This window comes from Magnolia sinica, chromosome 19, assembly GCF_029962835.1.
Source record: "Magnolia sinica isolate HGM2019 chromosome 19, MsV1, whole genome shotgun sequence".
Lineage (NCBI taxonomy): Eukaryota > Viridiplantae > Streptophyta > Magnoliopsida > Magnoliales > Magnoliaceae > Magnolia > Magnolia sinica.
The window spans coordinates 28,729,133-28,750,871 of record NC_080591.1 but is presented as its reverse complement, the minus strand read 5'-3'; the positions used below and the strand labels follow the sequence as shown (position 1 = coordinate 28,750,871).

General features: G+C 39.8%; 1 long non-coding RNA gene across 4 annotated transcripts; it reads right to left on the bottom strand.

Annotated features, from left to right (window-relative positions):
- Window positions 1-1,068: 1,068 nt before the first annotated feature.
- Window positions 1,069-21,397, bottom strand: LOC131235230 (uncharacterized). Of its 4 annotated transcripts, XR_009166007.1 has the most exons (5): window positions 21,371-21,397; window positions 2,081-2,232; window positions 1,830-1,919; window positions 1,612-1,705; window positions 1,350-1,518 (listed from the first exon to the last, which is right to left on the bottom strand). It is a non-coding gene; the product is annotated as an uncharacterized LOC131235230 (long non-coding RNA). The 4 variants fall into 4 exon arrangements; XR_009166006.1 differs by lacking the exons at window positions 2,081-2,232; window positions 21,371-21,397 and adding an exon at window positions 1,069-1,328 and having other exon boundaries at window positions 1,440-1,518; window positions 1,830-2,053; XR_009166005.1 differs by lacking the exon at window positions 21,371-21,397 and having other exon boundaries at window positions 2,081-2,546.
- Window positions 21,398-21,739: the final 342 nt, after the last annotated feature.

The window sequence follows — 21,739 nt, the reverse complement described above, 5'->3', positions numbered from 1 at the left end:
CTTCATGTATTCATATGTCTTAGGTCTTCACCTTCCAAGAGCTCAGCCGACTCTCTTACACATAGACACATGTGTTAGGCAAGCAAGGGATACTAATAGTATCTATTATATCTATTCACTATGATTGTCAAACAGTTATTAATAAGGCCAAAAGTAAAATATACAATGGTAAAAGTACATACATTAGACTCTGACACAATATTGTGAGATACCTGTTAAATGATAGAGTTATAGCTATTGATTTCATGAGATCATATGTGTGTACGCCGCGCTAGGCCAAGTCAAGTCCGGGTCTAGGTTTATGAGAGGAGTAAGAGTATACTTGCAATAACGGTTTTGTTCCGGGTCTAGGTTTATGTGAGGAGTAAGAGTATCCTCGCACTAACGGTTTTGTTCCACACTCTGTGAATATACTCGCACCTATCAATTTTATATGAATTTCAAATTAGACATGCATTTGTTCGAACTGTTGCACTAGTTGGGTTCAAGTCCAACGAACCTAACCCGTTTGAAACAATGCTTTAAGCACCTAATTGTGGTTTATAAACAAACCTTTTTTTATTATTATTAAAAAAATTGATCTCTCTCTCTCTCTATTTTCTTGAAATAAATCTTTGGTTCGGTATTTTCACTACAAGAAAAATAGGCATTACTGGCGGTGAAAACTGCCCCTAAGGTCCAAAAACCGCCGGTATAGGAATTACCGGCGGTCGGGGTAGCTGCCGCAAAAGGGGGCGCTGTATCATTCTACCGGCGTTCGTTCTTTTAGCAGCGTTTTTGGTGCCGCCGCTAAAAATTAGCCTTTAGCTTATTATCATTCACCGGCGACTCTACTGACTGCCGGTAGAAACCAAAAAGCGCTGCTAAAAACTACAAAGCGCCGCTCAAAGCTATATTAAGCGCCGTAGAAAACGCTGCTAAAAATTACAAACCGCCGCTAAAAGATATGAGAAACGCTGGTAATTTCGCAACAAACGCCATTAAAACCTGTTTAAAACACCAATAAGTCATTTACAATGTAAAAGAAAAAATAATATAAACAATTAAAAATTCTACTAGGCCCGAAACTTCTAAATCAAAAGACCTTAAAAGGCTTAAATTAGCATTCAAACACAACCTGTAAATCATTTACAACCAACCTCATTTACAGGGGGCCTGAGAATGAAAGGTTATAAAATGGACAGAAAATTTACAAATTGAGATACAAGGAAAAGCAAAAGGAAAAAAATAAAATTTAACGAACTTCAACGACACCCAAGGCGAGACTTCTCAAATGCACCCCAAGAACCAGAACTCATGCCATATAGAGGACATTTGTCAACACCACCCTGCCATGCATAGAGGTCAAGTAATAAAACAGTATGTACACTCATAATCTGAGTGACAGAATCTAAAATTAAATTTTCAGTCATAAATATTTTCTGCAAAAACAACCATACCGAATGAAGTCCATATCCATCCCCATATGAAGTAGCAAAGCCCCCGTCTGCTACCAATGCTCCACCCCCAATGCTCCACCTTCAGTTACCAATGCAGAGACAAAAGTTTACAAAACAAAATACAATAACCAAAAAACAAATTTGATATAAAATAAAAGGAACCAATAAATACCTGTAACTAGCAAATGAAGAAGAATAGCTATGGATTTTTTTTTATATATAAATATGTGGACAGATTTTTCTTCCCTTTTTCTTCAAGGATAAAACTACATCATAAGCATCATAGCATGCAACTCAATATGAGCCTTTTTACAGAAGCATTAACTAGCATGCAACTCAATATGGATGGACCTGAATTCAGCACAAGGAAAGCCATATAGTAGCTTGTACCTGATGAGCAGCTTTGATCATGCATCCATGTAAGCATTGTGGACCCCTGAGCCTACACTCTATATAGTTACTTCCACTTTGAATAAGCATCTTATAACCAAAGATAAATACATAATACAAGTCAAACATTATGAAAACCCTTCGTTATATTGAAGCAATGAAGATTGGTAAGAAAAATAATAATAATCATAATAATAATAATAATAATAATAAGCCAAGGGTGTGGGGCCTTTGCTTTTGGTGATCCTTACATGGAGTGGACTTGGCTGAATTTTGAACCGTGGCATCAAGAAGTGGGGAACCACCTGATGGAAAGCTTGGATATTGCACACCTATCCAGGCCTGTGTTGGATTGTAAGAGAGCTGGGTTGCACACGCTCGAGGCTTTCCGACCTCAATGCATCTATGTAAGCATTCGATATAAGGATAATTAGTGGTTGAGGTCCATTTCTTGGCTCAAGCAATTATGGACAAGCCAAGCACACATGATTGTATATTTTGATGATCTGAAACATCCCTCCTCTGATGGATCCTTATGTATCTGGACAGACTGAAAATTACTTTGGCAATTGCATTTTTATCATAGGAATGGTATCCCTCAAACAGGGCTAAAAGCAAAAATGGTTAAAGTTCATCAAATCTATAAGGTGTAAAAACACATAATGATGAAAGGAAAGTTTAAATGGTCAGACTAGCTCTACTTTTATCCAAAGGGACATCAATGATATAGTCTTCAACCATACATCCATGTGTGCCCATTCATCGATAGAGAAAGATGGTCCCACAAGTGAGATCCACACAAAACGTTCTTTATTGAGGTAATTCATCCAACAGTTGGTATGCATGATGTACAACATGTGTTATACATTGTTCTATCTGAAGGATTACAGAGTACTATTTCGATTTTCAGTTTGTACAAGTGAGCCCATTGGTCAGTGACCGAAAATGTCACTAGCAAGATTTGGTATAACAAACAAATTACCAACAAACAAAAAGGCAAAAAGGACAAAATAAATTTGGACCATGCACGTGTGCCAACTCTACACATGTGAATGACCATGGATGCAGGTCCAAGAGTAGCATTCCTTCAGATAAAGTTGTCTAACACCCCTAGTGAAGTACTCCCAAGTAAAAAACCTACTACAAGCACATGCATGCACTCATAAAGGTAAAGGATTTATAGAACTTCACCTGATCCACATCAAGAGATTTGTCAAAACCCCGTACAAATAAATAAATTATTGCTTTGTATCTGTTCTTACGCTAACGCTTCTAGGTCTCTATAAGTAGACAATGGCTAAAGGACTAGCTGGACTTAAACTTCACCGATGATTCCTTCTTTCCTCCTGCTTCCCTGTCAGTTTCAGGCTGCATTTTCAAAACAATAGGTTTATGATGCATCTAATATCCAATATACTTCTAACCAGTTGGAGTATCCAGCTTTGTGTGATGCCTAGAACTAAAAAGAAATAGGGAAAAAGAGAGAAAAAGAAAGAGAAGGAAAAGAAAAGATTCACACAACCTGATGCATTGGAACCTTGTAATTCAATTCATCTGGAGCTACTTCAAACTTCTAATGTCTCACTCAGTTTCAACATAAGGAGCATTTAACAAAGTTTTCAACACATCGAGAGAATTTGGTGAATTTCAAATAATGGAGGTGGGTTGGCAATATTATAACACTAGTGGGTGCCTTTGTATTTTGAAATGACAGGAGAAGGAAGAAATCAGCAGATCTGTCATTATAGCAATGGGCGATACTAGAAGAGTTGCAACTTCCACAAAGCATCACATGGGTCTTTCTAAAATAAATTGAATGCAGACCTGTTGTTTCATAAAAATCAGCATATATTGCATAATCCAACGTGCAAATGGATAAGAATGACATTTCAGTATGGCTGTAAATGAGCTGGCTAGGCCCTACAGGTTCCTGCACCCAGAGTTTGGCTCAGTTTGGCTAAATGGGCATGGGCATGGGCATGGGTTTGGGTAAGTTTTTAAGCCTGGTTAATAAATGCACCAGGTGTTGTTACACCCCTGCCCATGCTCGAATCTGGACCGAACTGGATTATGTATCTATGAGAATTCTTATGTGATACTTCCTGTACAATGTATTAAAATACTATAATTTTAATAACATGTTATGCCTGACCTTGGTTCATGCAGTGTTTTCGTAATCTTTTCCATATGAATATGTAAAAATATAACACTAAAAAAAATCAGCAATTGATATTTATACTCACCCTGTTTGGTAGACACAGCTTTTTTTTCTACTTTCGGAAATAGAATAGTACAACTCTATAGTCTTCAAAGCTTGGGCTAGCTTTGAGGACTTTTTACTGGAATTTGGCAATATGAAGCCTGGTCCCTTGACAGCCTATCCAATAGATCACCACCAGGCCATTCCTTATAGCCCATAGTGAGTTCACATGGCTCCAGCCTGGCTCATTGACAATATTTCTAGGGATGTCAAGAGACCAGACCGATTCAAAATTTTGATTTCACATGGCTCCAGCCTGGCTCATTGACAGCCCCAACCATTTCTAGCTCTTTCTTAAAAGTTAAAATTGGAGGTCGCTTCGGAATTAACCAAGCAGTATGGTTTTCTTAGCTTTAACTTTTCAGAAAGCAAGGATCTTACAGTAGTTTTCGAAGAATGCAGAGGTTATTCATAAAATATTTTGGCCGTCTGGTTGTTGCCTGAAATGAGTTCATCTCATTTTTAATTAACTGTAAATTTTTTATTTTTTATTAGACATATGGTGCTCTAATACATTGTGAGTTCACGTTAACAATAATTCTGTATTAGAGTTCCTAATCTCTAAAATATAATTACTGTTAATGAAATGAGATGAAATCATTTTTAGGCATGTAGCAAACAGGGTTGAAACTGTTAACAGAATCCATGGCCATAGATCAATCGACTTAACAGCCACCAATCTCAAATTTTCAGATTTTGGAATTCATTAAACTACACAATAGTCCATTTCAAAAGCTTCAGGATTGATTCTTTTGAGTTCATGTTTGAATGCAATGAAACCATGATGACAGAACTTAATAAACGTAATCAACAAAGAATCATCTGAAAAGTATTCTAAGTGCTACCCACCTTCACATAACCTGAAATATACAACAAATGAATCATGAGGATTCCAAACTACCATCTTTAATTTACCCAATTCATTTATCAGATCTCAAATACCCACACAAAAAATCTGTTGTGCGCGAATGATGGGCATGTGCCTATGTACAAATTTCTACAGTTCAATCGAGCTGAAATGTGTAATGTGAATGGTGGAGATTGATTAAAATCTACGATGAAATACCAAGGAAACTCTTATTTTTCACTTCATCAATGAAGTTTAAAGCATAACCTATCATCCATAACTAACCGTCCTGACTGGGAATAGAAATAACCCGCCATTGGAAGCATAAAAACCACAAAAGTTTTTATGGACGGCGTCATAAAAGGTTCCTATTTACCTTGGCTGTCCAACATTTGCCTTCGCCATTGTGGATGGCGTCAATCAATGCAATGTAGTTCCAGTTCTTGATGACATTGTATGGGCCATCATGGATCTCAACTTCATAGTGTAGCCTTATCCAAATCTTCTTCACAGAATACAATTGCAATTAGAAAAGGAAAAAAAGAAAAGAGGCAGAGTTAGTGAGTTGTTTGGGAAAGCAGATATTTTCACAGATGCAGTTGGCTGATGAGATACCACAGATTGAGGCATCTATTAAGGTAGAGGTAGTGAGCTCTTAGGTAAAGCAGAGATTTTCATTTGCAATTATATATATAATCAATTGCTTAGATTCAAGCTTCAGGGTTAGTTTTCAGGTTTGTTTCTAAATTCTTTTACAGCTTATCGATGTCGTGTGCTTGTTGCTTCCATGAGGCCATATAGGGTGGTGATTGAATTACATAGCTGTTTGGATTGGTGGAATGATCATAGAGTGACTCAAGGTGACACCAAGTAATGATCATAGATCACTAAGCAGCATTTTCAATTGCTTCAATGCATTTCAACACAGTAGCATTGTTCGACATTTCTCCCACACACTCCAAACTCAATAAGCTTCAACTCAAACTTGCCCAATTTCACCCAAAGAAAAAAGAAAAAAGACCAAAGTGATCAAATATAAGGTGGGATACATATGTATCAGAAAATGAACAGTCGTGTTGGATGCAGATATACTGTAATCAGAATGCTCTCCAACCAAAAAAGTAAGAGCCGCTAATAGCTTAACAACCATTTTCCATTTTCACACCAATACTCCCTGGTCAGTCACTAATCTTTGTTTGAATTTCTTTTTCTTTATTTATTTACATCACCATCATCATCATCCTAGCCTCATCCCACCACAGAAATAACAGGAGAAATAACAGGAAAATAGATGAAATACCCCAAGCTTATGAACTCCGTAATGTTGACATCAGGTGCAAGAACAAGCTATCATGAGGTGGGTCCAATTGCACAGTTGCTCTAGCCTAAAATCAGGCTGGTCAGTTCATCACGTAAAAACGTCACACATTTTATATCTACACTGGCGTTTCGTTGGGGCCACCAGTGAGAGTGCGCCGCTGATAAGGAGATTTCTTGTAGTGATTATTGATAGCATGAACTAAAATCCTCATGTGAGAGTTAAACAACCATCACATACATATTCAAAAGTAAAATAGATTTTAATGAAAAGAAAGTAGAATGTAGCACCACTTGTTGGCCTTGCTAGAGACAGATGAGAACAATGCCCAGTACACCTTCAGCGGTGATCGGTTCATCACCAACTGACTAAGTGAACTTTGGAATTGCCCCACAAAATTCATGATTTTTTTTCTTTTTCAATAACACTAATGCAGATAAATGTGAAGTGAAGAGAGCATAAATTTGATTAGCTCCAGCCTTCTCACAAAAGATAGAAGGGCTGAAGCCAACCACCTAGCATTTGGTTTATTTTGCCAATCAAGGAGGCTCACAAAAAGAAAGATGGTCAATGGACATTCCACCTTTACAAAATGGAGTGCAGTAAATAGTTCCCTCACAATAGCAAACAGAAAGTGTGAGAAAGGATCTCATTGTCTGATAGGCCATCACAAGGAGTAATTGATGAAACAATTCTTCAGGTAATGCCTGTGAGTCGAAATAGTTATTAGATGCAACCATGGCAAAATAGAACCAAAAACCAAGTGACAGTTTGAAGAAATACTAAATAGCCAAATATATACCCTATCAACTTGCCTTGTTATGACATGATAAATTTGGGATTGCTGCTATTATTTGTGCAGTACGATAAACAGCAGAAATTGTTGTTTTTGCCACAATGGTAGAGGTTGAGATATTCTCCAACACAACAGCCATAATGTCAAGAATCAGCCCAGCATCCCTAACCTGTTTACCAAGACACCAGCATTTTCTTAGTCCCATACTCGTTGTCCAAAGACAAAATGTGCCAAGCAAATCTTTGTAGATCCTGGTTTAAACAGAAAGTAGTTATTTCTGTAACTTGAAACAACCTATTACGAAGAAATTGCAGAGCTTTGCTAAGCAAACACGCATGTGCAATAAAGCTCATGTACATGCCACACGTGCCAACATGGCACATGGATGCAAAATCCAATCCGTCCATCAGGTTGGTCCGACCCTGTACATGTTTTCCCAAAAAATAAATCTGGTCCACTCAATACATAGGCTGCAAGATATATTGGGGCCTATGCCAAGATTGGAAATAGGTGGATGTGTTAGAGAACTTAGTTGTGGATCAGGCTAGATTTTTGGGTCATGCATATAATGGATAGGTTAGATGGCACTCACGCATCACGGTGAGCCCCTAACAGCTATGTGATCATTCCCTTATTTCATGTTAAATCACTAACAGTTCATTCTTTAATTAAAATCAAGAAAAGAGAAAAGAAAAAGCTCTACAATAATACCTGGATCTGAATATCCTTGTTCTGGTTCATACTGCTTTTCTGCACCCAAAGGAAGGAAAATGAAAATTAATAAAAACAACAATTCTCAACAAACACAACTCAGGAAGAAAGAAATCCCAATCCCCAAACAAAGTCACATACTACAGAAGAAAACTCTCTCTAAAAACCTCAATAGTTCAATAGAAAAGACCCAAACAGAACAAAATCCAATTCAAAGTCACCACTATTCTCTGGAAATTCTTGCACCATTCAATCACAGATCCAAAACCAAACAAGGAAATTCAAATCCCAGAAAGAAGAAGAAGAAGAAGAAGAAGAAGAAGAAGAAGAAAAACCTCATTAAAATCATTCAAGTTTTCAAAGTCACTTCAATTCTACACAAGTTCATATAACACACATTTGCAGCTCTAGAACCACAAAACCATGTTTTAAAAATTAAAAAAAAAAAAAAAAAAGTAAAAAAAAAAAAAAAAAAAACCCAGAAAAAGGGGGGCTTTCCATGACTCAGATCATTGATCAGGTGGGCCCTTTGTTGGATTAGGAGATTCTAACCCTTTGATCCTTTGCCGTTTCCTCCTTGAATATGGACTGTTGCTGAAAGTTTTCTCTTAAACATTCCAGAATAACATACAATGTTCTTTCCTGTCACACTTGCATGGAACATCCAAGCCATGCAAATGGTGGTCAACAACATAAAGGTTACAAAGTGCAAAAACCAGAGTAATCAGGTGTGCTTCACCATCCAAATCAGCAGACAGCCGTTGGCCTGACTCAATGTACGGATGCAGCCCACTTAGTGGACTGGTCTGATTCTCGCCACTGCCAATCTTTATGCTGTGGCCCACCAGCACCACTCAGATGTTCTAGACAAGTGAAACATTGGCCAGGACAGGAAAACAAATCATCTATACAAATTACAAGTTTACAACATTTCTCAAACCAATCCCCACAATCAAAGTCGAAATTCGCTCCAATTCAAAAGTCCACCTCAAGAACATAACCAACCCAACTCAGCAATCAAAGACCCATTCCAAAAATAAAAAATCTCCCTTCAAAATAAAAAAACCCATCTACACCATCAAAAGAAAAACCCATTCCTCCAAAATTCTCACTACAAGAAACGAAAAATCCATCTCCACTATCAAACCGTAAACCTCCAATTGAAAATTTCTCCCTCAAAAAAAAAAATTAATAATAAATAAAAATAAATAAATCTTTACAAATTTTTTTTTTTTTTAAAAAAACAATGGATGAAATGTCTCCGTCTACACATGTTGTGAGAAAAAATTGTTAAAACGGAGACATTTCATCAAACACATGTTGTGCACACCTTAAACATTCACAACGAACGATGAATGGCAAGACTATTCTATATCTGCATCCATTGTATAAATGACATACATCTATAAAAACCCAGACCATCTAGATCATTGGTCCCATTGTTTACCAGAAATGGCCGGGGACGAGGTGAAGGGCGGGGGTCCGGCCGCACTTAAGAGTGGTGAAGATGATGCTGTAGAGGATGTGCCGTTGCTGGAGACGATGCGTCGTTGCTGTAGAGGGAGAGGTAAATCGAGAGAGATAAGGAGATCGAGAGGGAGACAGAGATGCAGATCGAGAGAGATAGAGGGAGAGGAGGGTTTTGGGGCGCACTTGGAGGGAGAGGGAGATCGAGAGAGACAGAAGGAGAGGGAGATGTGGAGAGTGAGAGGGAGAAAAGGGTTTTGGGGATGGGTTTTGGTAGAAAAGAGGTGGGAGAAGAAGAGGCGGGATGGATTTGGTATAGGCGCGCGTAAGGGTTTTGGTTATTTGGGGATAGGGCGCCGCGCGGGATAGGGTTTCATTTTGGGGTTTTTTTGTTTTTAAGAAAAAAAAAAAAAAAAACGGCAGCGGTGGCCCCATTTTGTACACGGGCGGCCACATGAAAACGCCCCTCATTTCATCTACAGTGGTGGTTTTCGGTGGCCGCCTGTGCTAAAAACGCCCCTAATAGCCATTTTTCTTGTATTTGCAAATTAGTTCTCTGCCGAGTCAAATCACTTTGGTTGGAGTTGCGCACACTCGTTTGAAAGTATGTATAGCGAGTACACTGTTAGAACCGGGTTAGAGTCGCTGTACCGTGGATGGCAACCGTACTGTTGCACTGGATCACGGTTCAAGAAAGGCAAATTTAGTTTCAAGCCAAGCGATTCTGTCGTACTTTGATTCAAACATATAAGTCATCTTTTCTTTATTTATTTATTTTTTCTACTGTTTTCGGCACATGATTTCCAAAACTTTATTATTATTTCACCAATTCTTAATCTCAATGCACGTAGGTTTGTAGCCTTATCAACGTGTGTGAATACGATCATTACCGCAAACGAAAGCACTGCTTCATTTATAAGGCTAGGGAGCAAGGCATGCTTCGTATATGCGCTCCAAGCTTTGCACTCAACTACGGATGTGAACATGTCACGGTTGCTAAGCAAGGTCTGCTACCTCTGCGGCGGATGCATGGTGGCGTGGCTATAACAAAAGTTTAAGCGTAGGGGAATCTAGACCGTCCAAATCATGGGGCTAGTTTTGGATCCATCGCAGCTCGAGAATAGAGGGCACTGGACTGTTCTTATTCATCTGATTTCACTAATTGAATTTAAACTGTTGAGAATAACATTCTTATCAAGACATGATTCACTATTTTGGACGGTTAGCATCATCCAATCAGTGACATGATGGTATGATGCTCCATCAACAACGTGCCCCACGACTTGGACGATTTAGATTTCCAAGCATGCATGCCATGCTACAGTGGATGAGTCACTACCATTTGTAAAATGGTTAGGTTATTTTCACGAGAAAAAACAAAAGGATTCTGAGTTGGGCCTACAAGCACTTCAAAGGGAAGCGGCTTAGCTGATGTACCACACACAAACCGGGCTAGCCCAGTTAACTCGCTCGACTCGGCCCAAAAAAACTCGACTCGGCCCGACCCGGAATTGAGTTCGGGTTGGGTCATTTTCTTCAGATCCAAATTGAGTTCTGGCCGAGTTCGAATAGGTCATAGTTTGGCCCGACTTGTTCCATATCCGACTCGACCCGTCCCGACTCGGCCAGGCCCGTCCCGACTCGTCATACGTATATATATATACCCCTTAAAAAAAAATCCCTAGCCCTAGGTCGCTTTCCCTTTCCCTTTTAAGAAAACGCCCGACCCCAGCTATCCCCACCAAACCCTCTCCCCTGCTCGCTCTCTCCCTACCCGACCCCACCAAATCTCTCTCTCTCTCTCTCAGCTCTCTCTCTCTCTCTCTCTCTCGTTCGACCAGCGGCCCTCTCTCTCTTGTTCGACCAGCAGAGGCCATCCGCCTTTCTCTGCTCGTTCGTCCGTGCAACAACCAGAGGCCGTCTGCCTCTCTCTGCTCGTTCGTCCGTGCAACCACCAGAGGTCGTCCGTCCGTGCAACCACTAGAGGCCGTCTGCCTTTCTCTGCTTGTCCGTCCGTCCAACCACTAGAGGACCTCTGCCTCTCTGCTCGTTCGTCCGACCAGCAGAGGCCGTCCGCCTCTCTCTGCTCGTCCGACCACCAGAGGCCGTCCGCCTCTCTCAGTCTCTACTCGTCCGACCACCAGAGGCCGTCCGCCTCTCTCTGCTCGTCCGTCCGTCCAACCACCAGAGGACCTCCGCCTCTCTCTGCTCGTCCGTCCGTCCAACCGCCAGAGGACCTCCGCCTCTCTACTCTTCTCGCCATCCGTCCAGCAGAGCTCGCTCGTCTTTCCGTCTAACTGCAACGAGTATGATTTCTCTCTCTCTCTCTCTCTCTCTCAGTGTGAATTCCAAATCTCTCTCTTTTTGGTGTTTATTTCATAATAATAGGAGATTCTGAATCCAAGATGCCAAACACGGCATGGCCGTTCATCGAAAGCCATGGTAAAACATCACCTTGATTGGATGAGCTTAACCCTTTTGAAGTGGGCCATCTTTTACAACCATCCATTTTTAGGTGTTATAGATCGGATGCATGGCATGATCAAATCTTGCTTCTTTTGATATATAGAATAGACATTTCAAGATGATGATTGGAACTATTTCGTTTCTTTACTTGCTAGTGACTCCATTTTTTCATGACGCTAGGACTATTGTATAGCATGATTTTTACAATCTAACATTTGTCCCAGATGAAAGAATGAATAAACGGTTGAAATTGATGACTGATCATGACACATGTCACATAAAATAAAGAAATTACATCCTCACCTGAACGGCTTATTGCTGTGAATTTAATACGGTTTAAATGAAACATAACCAATGGTCCTTATTCACTGAACAAATGGTCCATTAATCAGAGTTTAGAACGCTTTGATCAATCTAATTTTGAAATTATGACCAATCTACAGTTGGTATGTAGATTTGGACAGTTTAACTTGAGTTATGCACATGGCAATATTTAAGTTCTTAGTGCATGTATATGAATCATTATACTCTCCAGCAACCAAGAGAGTATCCTGCATAACTCCTTGGCAGTTTTACCTCAAAATCCTATAGTAATTCTTATTTTAACAAAGTAGTAAAATCGAGAATTGTGGGCTGTATGGTATATGTATGACATCTAATCCGTCCAACAAATACAATCCACCAAGACAATCAGATGAACTGAAAATATGTGTGATTTAATCATAAGGCGGGTCCACAAAAATATACACCACCCTATCTATTCAAAATTCACATGTAACTCATATGATGAACGGGTTGGAAGTCATATACATGCCACATGGGCCCTACAAATTTTAATTTTTCCCTATTTAAAAAATAATAATAATAATAATAATAATGAAGGCATTTTGGCCGTTTCTCTCCCAAAAAACACTACCCTGATAGCATTATAGAATGAAATGACAACTCCCAAGAAATTTCGTGGTAAAAAATCATTTTTCCTTTAAATTTTCCTCCTGGTAAAGGAGAAATTCTACTGATTTTCCTGCCAACTGTTTTGAAGTCACCCTTCTATGGACTGGGGGATCCCTGATGTGTGTCATTGGTGTCGTGTGGCCCATCTAACATTCAAAATGAGCGGTATGGATATTGCCTTGGTACGCACTCAGCTTCTGTATGCATCACACATGTACCTAAATCTAAACCGTCTAAAAAATTGGATCTACGCTGGATGGAATGTAGCTTGACTTTCTTTTGCTTTTAAATAGGACTTCATGTATGAGTATATAGTATATACTAGAAAGCTCCACATGAAATCTTTTATCACAAATGTTTTCTGTTTTTGTTAGTTAGTCTTAATCTATGCTTATACCAATTGCCTATTAGATACATTTTTATTTTTTTGTTCTTGTTGTTGTAGTATAGGATAATCAGTTGCCCATTTGAGGATTTCTATGTTGCTAGACATAGATTGAGTGTGTTCATGGATGCATAGAAATTCTCAAATTGTCCCTTTTTGGACAGTTCAATGTTGGATAGATAGTAATGTTTTCATTTATTCTAATTTAAATGCACATGCTTGTTTCGGTTCGTCTCTCCTAATTCTCTCTGGATATATTTCTTGTATTTACTTCCTCATCAAATATCCACACTTTATGTGGATAGTTGACGTGTGAATCAAATCCAAGATTAATATATTCTGGAGAGATAAGGGGAGATGCTGCCGAAATTTTGGCGTGGCATTTAAATTGAATAATGAAAGCATTACTATCTATTCAACATTGAATGGGTAACTGATTTAATTATTTTTTATATTTTTGTTGTAATATAGGATAATCAGTTACCCATTTGAGGATTTCTATGTTGCCAGACATAGATTGAGTGTGTTCATGGATGCATAGAAATTCTTACGTAATTGTCCCTTTTTGGACAGTTCAATATTAGATAGATATTAATATTTTCATTTATTCTAATTTAAATGCACATGCTTGTTTCGGTTCGTCTCTCCTAATTCTCTCTGGATATATTTCTTGCATTTACTTCCTCATCAAATATCCACACTTTGTGTGGATAGTTGACGTGTGAATCAAATACAAGATTAATATATTCTGGAGAGATAAGGGGAGATGGTGTCGAAATTTTGGCGTAGCATTTAAATTAAATAATGAAAACATTACTATCTATCCAGCATTGAATAGGTAACTGATTTATCAGCTTAGGAAATTCTTTACTAAGGTATAAGGATAAATGAAATTGTTTCATATCTTTAGATATGGCTAGTGAGGATGAAGTCCAACCTAACCTTAGTGTCGGTGCCGGTGCCTTAGCTACATCACCATTTGTTGTTGAGGAGGGGTCTTCAGCTGCAAATAAAGAAAAAGAAACGGTCAGTTGTCTGGGATGATTTTGAAGAAGTAGTAGTTAACAATGTCTCCAAGATCAGATGTCTGCACTACAAAAGTCTATACACCAAAAGTGTCGGGGGGTCGACGTCTCATTTAAATAGACATAGACAAAGTTGTGCAAGGAGACCTAGACTTCCACCTTCATGCCAACAATTGCTATCATTTACAATGTCCGAAAGATCTGCTTTTGAAGGTACACTTACCACTCATAAGTTTGAAAAAGAGAAGCTGAATGAGTGGTTTTCAAAGCTTATATCATTGATGAGCAACCATTTAAGATGATAGAGAGTGAAATATTTATGGGATATAGTAAATTCCTTAATCCTCAGTTTGAAAAGGTCTCCCGTATTACTGTGAAGAGGGAGTGCATGAAGATGTATGCTAGTGAGAAAATGAAGCTGAAAGCAGTTTTAGATTTTGTTTCAAGGGTAAGCTTGACGTCTGATATGTGGACGGCGTAAAATCAAATAAAGAGTTATATTTCATTGACTGCACACTTTGTTGATGAAAATGGAAAATTCTGCAAGAGAATATTGAACTTTTGCCACCTTCCACATTTCCATTCCAGTTTGGTTATTTCAGATTGCATTTACAACTGTCTACGAGATTGGGGCATTGAAAAAAAAGTCAGTTCATTAACTTTAGATAATGCTTCGATAAATGACAATATCATACAATTCTTACGTCACGAGTTCAAGGCAACCGACAGTTTATTTTTTGAGGGAAAAATATGTCATGTTCGGTGTTGTGCACACATTCTCAACTTAATTGTACAAGAAGGGTTGAGATCAATTGACCAAACTATAAAGAATATGAGGGAGAGTGTGAAGTACATAAGAGGCTCGCCGTCAAGATTAAGTATATGGAATGACATCGTCCAACGTTTGAATTTGACGTCTCCAAAAACGTTGAAGCTAGATGTATGCACGCGTTGGAATTCCACTTTTGAGATGTTGGATTCAGCTCTGGAATTGAAACATGCCTTTCCAGAATATGCAGCGCGTGATAGAACATATGCTTGGTTGCCTATTAATGATGATTGGAGCAAAGCAAAAGAAGTTCACAAATTTTTGAAGGTTTTTTATGATTGCACGAAAATATTTTCTGGCAATAAGTTTCCTACAGCAAATATGTTTCTTCCATCTGTGTGGAGGATCAAGGATGCCTTGAAGAAAGCTGCTGATGACGGTCCATTTTTTCTCCAAATCATGACAGGTGGTATGCAAATGAAGTTCGATAAGTACTGGGATGATTGTCACCTGATAATGTCTTTAGCTGTTGTTCTTGATCCTCGGCGCAAGATGAGTTATGTTAAGTATATCTTCACGAGGATTTATCCTACTGAAAAGGCAATATCTGAAACCTCGAAGGTTCGTGACGCAATTGAAGCATTGTACAACGCGTACATAACCACAGTGTCCACACCAAGCGTTTCTGAAGTTAGATCGCAAGTTGCTTCAAGCTTTGACGATGATGATTTCATGTCTTTCTTAGAAAAAGAAAATACAGACACAAGCACGAAAGAATCAGAGTTAGACATGTATCTCAAAGAGTCGGTCATACTACAACAGGATTCAGAGTTTGATGTTTTGAAGTGGTGAAAATTGTGAGTTAGTGAAGGAAAATATCTTACACTATCGACGATGGCACGAGATATTTTATCAATTCCTATTTCAACAGTGGCATCGGAATCTGCGTTTAGCACAGGGAGCAGGGTCGTGAGCAAGACTAGAAGTTCCCTTGCACCAGATACAGTAGAAGCATTAATTTGTACACAAGATTGGTTGCGTCCGAGTCTAGGAGGTGTTCTTGATGAAGAAGATGAGGAGAATGTGAATGAAGCCGCAACACATGAAACAACAGCAATATGATGGATGTTTGGGATGGATGTTATGATCTTCTTAGTTTATTTGAATTTGCAAATGTTGTAATGGGTACTCTTTTGACTTTTATTTTTATTTATCTGTAATGTTGAAGGATATTATGCAAGCTGCGCAATGCATTTTTACATCTGTTTGCTGACTTTTATTTTTATTTATCTGTTATGTTGATGGATGTTATGCAAGCTGCGCAATGCATTTTTACATCTGTTTACTGACTTTTATTTTTATTTATCAGTTATGTTGACTTTTATTATTTTTTAATCCATAAATTGCTTTTATCTTATGTTGATATTTCATTATTGTTAAAAAGCCTAAAATACTTTTCCAACACAATATGTAGATATGTCTTCAAGCGAACCATCGGTTAACGTTTGAGACTATGGTTCCTTAGTCTATTCTCCAAAGTCTGGAAAGTTCAAGATTTTGTGTAATTTGTGTGGAGCCAAGTTTGTTAATAAAACTAATTGGCTTAGATTACACTTATCATGTCGGGGTGGAGATGCAAGACCGTGTCCTAAAGCCTCAAAAGAAATCCAAGTTATTTTCCAAGCAGTTCTTGATTCAAACAAAAAAGCTTCCACTCCTCAATCCAAACTTTCTGAGGCAGAGAAGGAAGCTAAACTATTAGCATTGGAAGAAGAACAATTTCAACTCGCCTTAAAGCGCAGTATGGAAGAAGCTTCTACACATCAGCGATGTCCTCCAAGACCACATGATGTCGAAGCAGGTTCAAGCTGCACGGGTAAAGAGAAAAATAGTAAGAATTCAGCTAAGTTTCTCTCCAGTCTGGGTGCGTTTTATAGGACGTTGGGAACTACGTATAAATCTTCTCACAAATATAGTTTGAAAAATCTAATTCAAACTATACAAGAGGAGGGCAATAAAAAGCTATCTCCACCTTCTGAAGAGGGAGAGGTGAATGAGTACGTATATGAAGATTTATGTAGCAGCTCGGGCTCAGATGAATCTCCTCGACAGTAGTTAGTAGTGTATGACTGTATTCAGTTTGTATAAAATGTTTTATTTTATGCTTTGTCAAATGTATGTAAATGTAGTAAAATTATAATATATCCTCTCTCTCATGAACTTGTAAATTATAATGGGACGCGGATTACCTACCAAAGCCCTTCCCATAAACTTGCCATAAGGTTCGAAACTGGCCCGAACTCGAAGGTTCGAAACTGGCCCGAACTCGGCCCGAACTCGCCCGATTGCTGCCGGGCCGGGTTCGGGCTGGTGATGTTGGCCCGGTGACCAGGCCGGGCCGGGTTCGGGCCTGGTGCGGCTGTTGAACGGGCCTGGACGGGCTGAGGCCAGTTCGACTCGGCCCGACCCGTGTACACCCCTACCCACACCAGCTCTATAGCTGCTGTAGGTACGTATCGTGCGACGACGAGCGCTGACGCTCCTCCGGCTCCGAGTTGTCCGAACGGTTCAACAGAGATCAAAGTTACATGCCCCTACAGTGATGTATTCATTATATCTACACGGTTCTTCCATTTTTAGAAATTATTTTAGAGCATACCCAAAAAATGAATCATATCCAAAGATCAACTGGCCCACACCACAAATAACAGCGGAGGTAATGATTTTCACCGTTAAAACATTTGTAGGGCCCATCATAACACTTATTTTCCACCCCCATCTATTCATAAGGTCACAAGGACCTGGATGAAGAGGAAAAAGAAATTTCATATTGATCCAAAACTTCTGTGACCCCAAAAAGGATTTCAATGGTAGATATTCAATCTCCAACTGAGTTTTGCAGTGTTGTCCACTTGATAGTTTTATCTATCTTATTTTTCACCCCAAGCCTTAATATGAGCTAGCCAAATGGGTGGATGGTTTGGATATAACACATATCTTATGATCAGACCCACAAAACTTGCTAACATACACACATTTGCTATATAGCCAGCGTGAAGTGCACCAACCAATCCGCTTCCAAGGGGAGCGGATTAGGTGTTACCCGGCTAATACCTTAGTAGGTGTTACCCTTACCTTGTGGGGCCACCTTGATAAATATATTGTATATCCATGCTGGAGATCCAAATCTCAGGTGGACCACACCATTAAAAATAGTGGTAAATGATCATTAAAATATTTTTGTGGGTCACAAAAGTTTTGGATTATGCTAATATTTGTATTTTACCTTTACCAAGGTCTGCTTAATATTCCCAACAGGTTAGACATAAAATAAACATTATGGTGGGCCTTAGGAAGTTTTGAATGATGGGCGCCTTGATAACGTTGTCTTCCTGTAGTATTGTGAATCTGGGATTTGGATTTACCTTTTTTTTTAGCATGTAATACACCCACAGTCAATACACACGTCACTGTTAGCCACCCCATTAGGGAATTGACACCAAGACCTGAGTGATGAAACGAGGTATCTTTCACTCCGTCTAACACTTGAGCTATGGACAGGTGTTGATCTGGATTTGCTTAAATTTTGAGACCATGTCCTAAAATTGTCTCGAAAAACCATATGAACGGCATAAATATTCAGCACATTATCAAGGTGGGCCACAGGGTAAGAGAAACACTCACCCGGGTAACACCTAATCCGCTCTCCACGTAAAGAGGACTCTCAGCTACTGATGGTGAGATTTCGCTACTAAAGTGACGTCACCAGGTTCTGTAGGCCCACCAGGTTGTATGTGTTTATCTACACCGTCCATCCATATGGAGAGAGCATCTTAGGGCTTGTATCCACACCATCCATACATTTGTGGAGAGGATCTTAAGGCATGCGTCAAAGAATGTGGTAGATCCAAAGCTCAAGTGGACCCACTACATAAAACAGTGGGAATTGAATGCCTACCATTAAAAACTTCCTCAAGGCCACGAAAGTTTTTGATCAAGCTGATATTTGTGTTTTCGTTTCTTCCATGCCTGTGTTAACTTATTAACAAGCTGGATCTCAAAAAATCATCATGGTGAGCCCTAGGAAGGTTTTAACCATCGGTGTCACTGTCCCACTGTTTTCTATGGTAGAGTCTACTTGAGCTTTGGATCTGGCTCATTTTTTTGGCTAATGCTCTAAAATGCTCTCTCCAAATGGATGGACGGCGTGGATACAACACATATATCATGATGGGCCCACATAACTTGGTGACGTCATTTCAACAGCGAATCTCGCTACTGCACCCGTCAGTAGCTAATCCGCGTCACGTAAAGATGCCTGCAAGCAACCGAAGAAATCACCGGGGATCATACGGTCCTGCTCGCGAATGTTCAGATTGCTGAGGTTCACGATTCGGTACATGTGGGACCATGGTTCTGAGGTCAAATCCGTCCACCTTATGAGCCTTAACATGGGAGTTGCATTCCTCAGAAATAGTACAGATCAGAAGATCCAGATCCAGATCCCTCCAATGACGGTCTACAAAATAGCAACCAAAGTAAAACACACAACGGTCAACATTCTACAGAAACAGTGGAAAAAAGACTGTAATCATCCAACGCTAGAGATTTTCAATCCATCTCCCATCCACAATATGGCCCACCAAATCAATGGTTTGGATCATCAAACAATGGGTCACGTGATCTGAATCCTACGCATCAGTAAACTAGACATTTGCTTATGAGCTGGACACTACAATTCCACGTAAAATCAAAGTCAATGAACAAGGGAGCGGATCAGGTGTTACCCGGCTAAAACCTTAGTGGAGCCCACCTTGAAGATTTGTTGTATATCCACGCTGTCCATCCGTTTCTCCAACCCAATTTATGACAGATTTCCCAAAATTATGGAGATCCAAATCTCAGGTGGACCACACCATAAGAAAGAGTGGTGATTAGTGTCTCACCATTAACAATTCCAAGGGGCCCATCTTAAGGTTTTCGTAATGTTTACTTGAAATCCAACCTGTTGATAATGTCAAGAAGATCTAGATGAAGGTAAAATTAAAAGATCGGCTTGATTCATAACTTTTATAGCCCACAAAAACCTTTTAATGGTCATTCATCACTGTTTCTAGTGGTATGGTCCACCTGAGACTTGGACCTTGTTAAGGTTGGTTGTAGCAGCCTGAAATGAGATGAAAAATCAGATGGACGGCGTGGATATACAAAAAATACATAAAATTAGCCTCACACGGTTAGGGTAACACCCACTGAGTTGTTAACCGGGTAATACCTAATCCGCTCACAATGAACAAAACCACTCCTGTAATTTAGGCTTTTGTAACAAAATACCCCAACATACGCCACATACTTTCTCACTCAAAGAGATAACACCTGAAACCACCCCCCCACCCCCACATATTCTAGTGAGCCAGAGATCTCTCCACCCATGTATAAAACGGGGTATAGGATAGCCATCCTACACACCACAGTGGCTATCTGCCCTTCATCATTAGGCAGAGATCTAAGGGTTCTGATAATGGCTTCGATGGGCCGAAAATTCGTGGGCCTTGTTGTATGTGGGCTCCTTGTCCTTGTCATGGTACAAGGTGCAGTGGCACGTCAGCAATACCCGAAACAGTCCAAGTGCATGGAGAAGCGATACAAGCAATGCTACAATGTGTGGCACACGTGCCCGAAGGCGTGCCCGTATGACTGCGACGTCGATTGCGGCGTGTGCAAGCCCATCTGTAGTAAGTGACAAATATCGATTTCGGGTGTTGATGCCGTGTCAGGTGGGCCACACTCTGGCTGAGATTTTGGTCCTGAAATTAGGCCCATATCTGGCCCACCGTGTTCGGATCAATTTCGGCCGGCCAAGCCATTCACCGGCCGTTGCAGAAAATTGGACCTGGGCCAATCCCACTGTAATTGAAAAGTCGAAACCAGATCCAGAAGCTCGACGGGCCATCTAGGCCCATCGGCTTCTTTGTGGGAAGAGATCACCTTCAGCACCCTACATTCTAACTTACGTGCAGCCAGAGCATCCGAGCCATGTAAACAGTGCTGACCCCACTTGAAGAGCATGTACTAAAAATCGTGCCCGTTCACCCATTACTGGGCCCACCACTTGCTTAGATCGTATGTTCAAGTCACATGTTTACCGAAACGGATTGGCTACTCCCCCTGCCACGAGCCCGGTGGCTGATGGTTGGTGCTCTGTGGGCCCCACCATGCTGTATGTGTTTCATCTATTCTGTTCATCCATTTTTACAGATGATTTTAGGTTTGATCCCAAAAATTAGAGGATACAAATCTAAGGTGGACCACACCACGGGAAAACAATAGTGATTGGATATCCACCATTAAAATCCTCTGAAGGCCCACTGTACTGTTTATTTGACACCCAATCTGTTGATTAGGTCATACAGACCCAGATGAAGGGAGAAAAACAAAGATCACCTTGATCCAAAACTTTTATAGCCCCCAACAAGTTTTTAATGGTCGACGTTCATTCAACACTGTTTCCTGTAATGTGGTCCACTTTAGATTGGGATATACCTCATTTTTGGTCTCATACCATAAAATGATCTAGAAAAATAGATGGACAGCATGGATGAGACACATACATCATGTTGGGGCCCACAAAGCACCGACCACCAGCCATTGGCTAGTGGCAGGGGGAGCAGCCAATCCGTTTCTCATGTTTACAGGCAAGAATGGCTTCATCATAAGTTATCATACAACCGCCTGTAGGTGAACAATTCTCTTCCACTTACCTACGGGAAATGATTCTAGTTCAAAGAACACAGTGAAATTTTAGTGTAAGGTGGTAAACCTAAATGGGCCCACTTCAAATCTCAAACTTAAGGTTTTAAATCCACCAATAGAGAATGTTGGTTATGTTAGATTTCGTACTAAATCGGACCA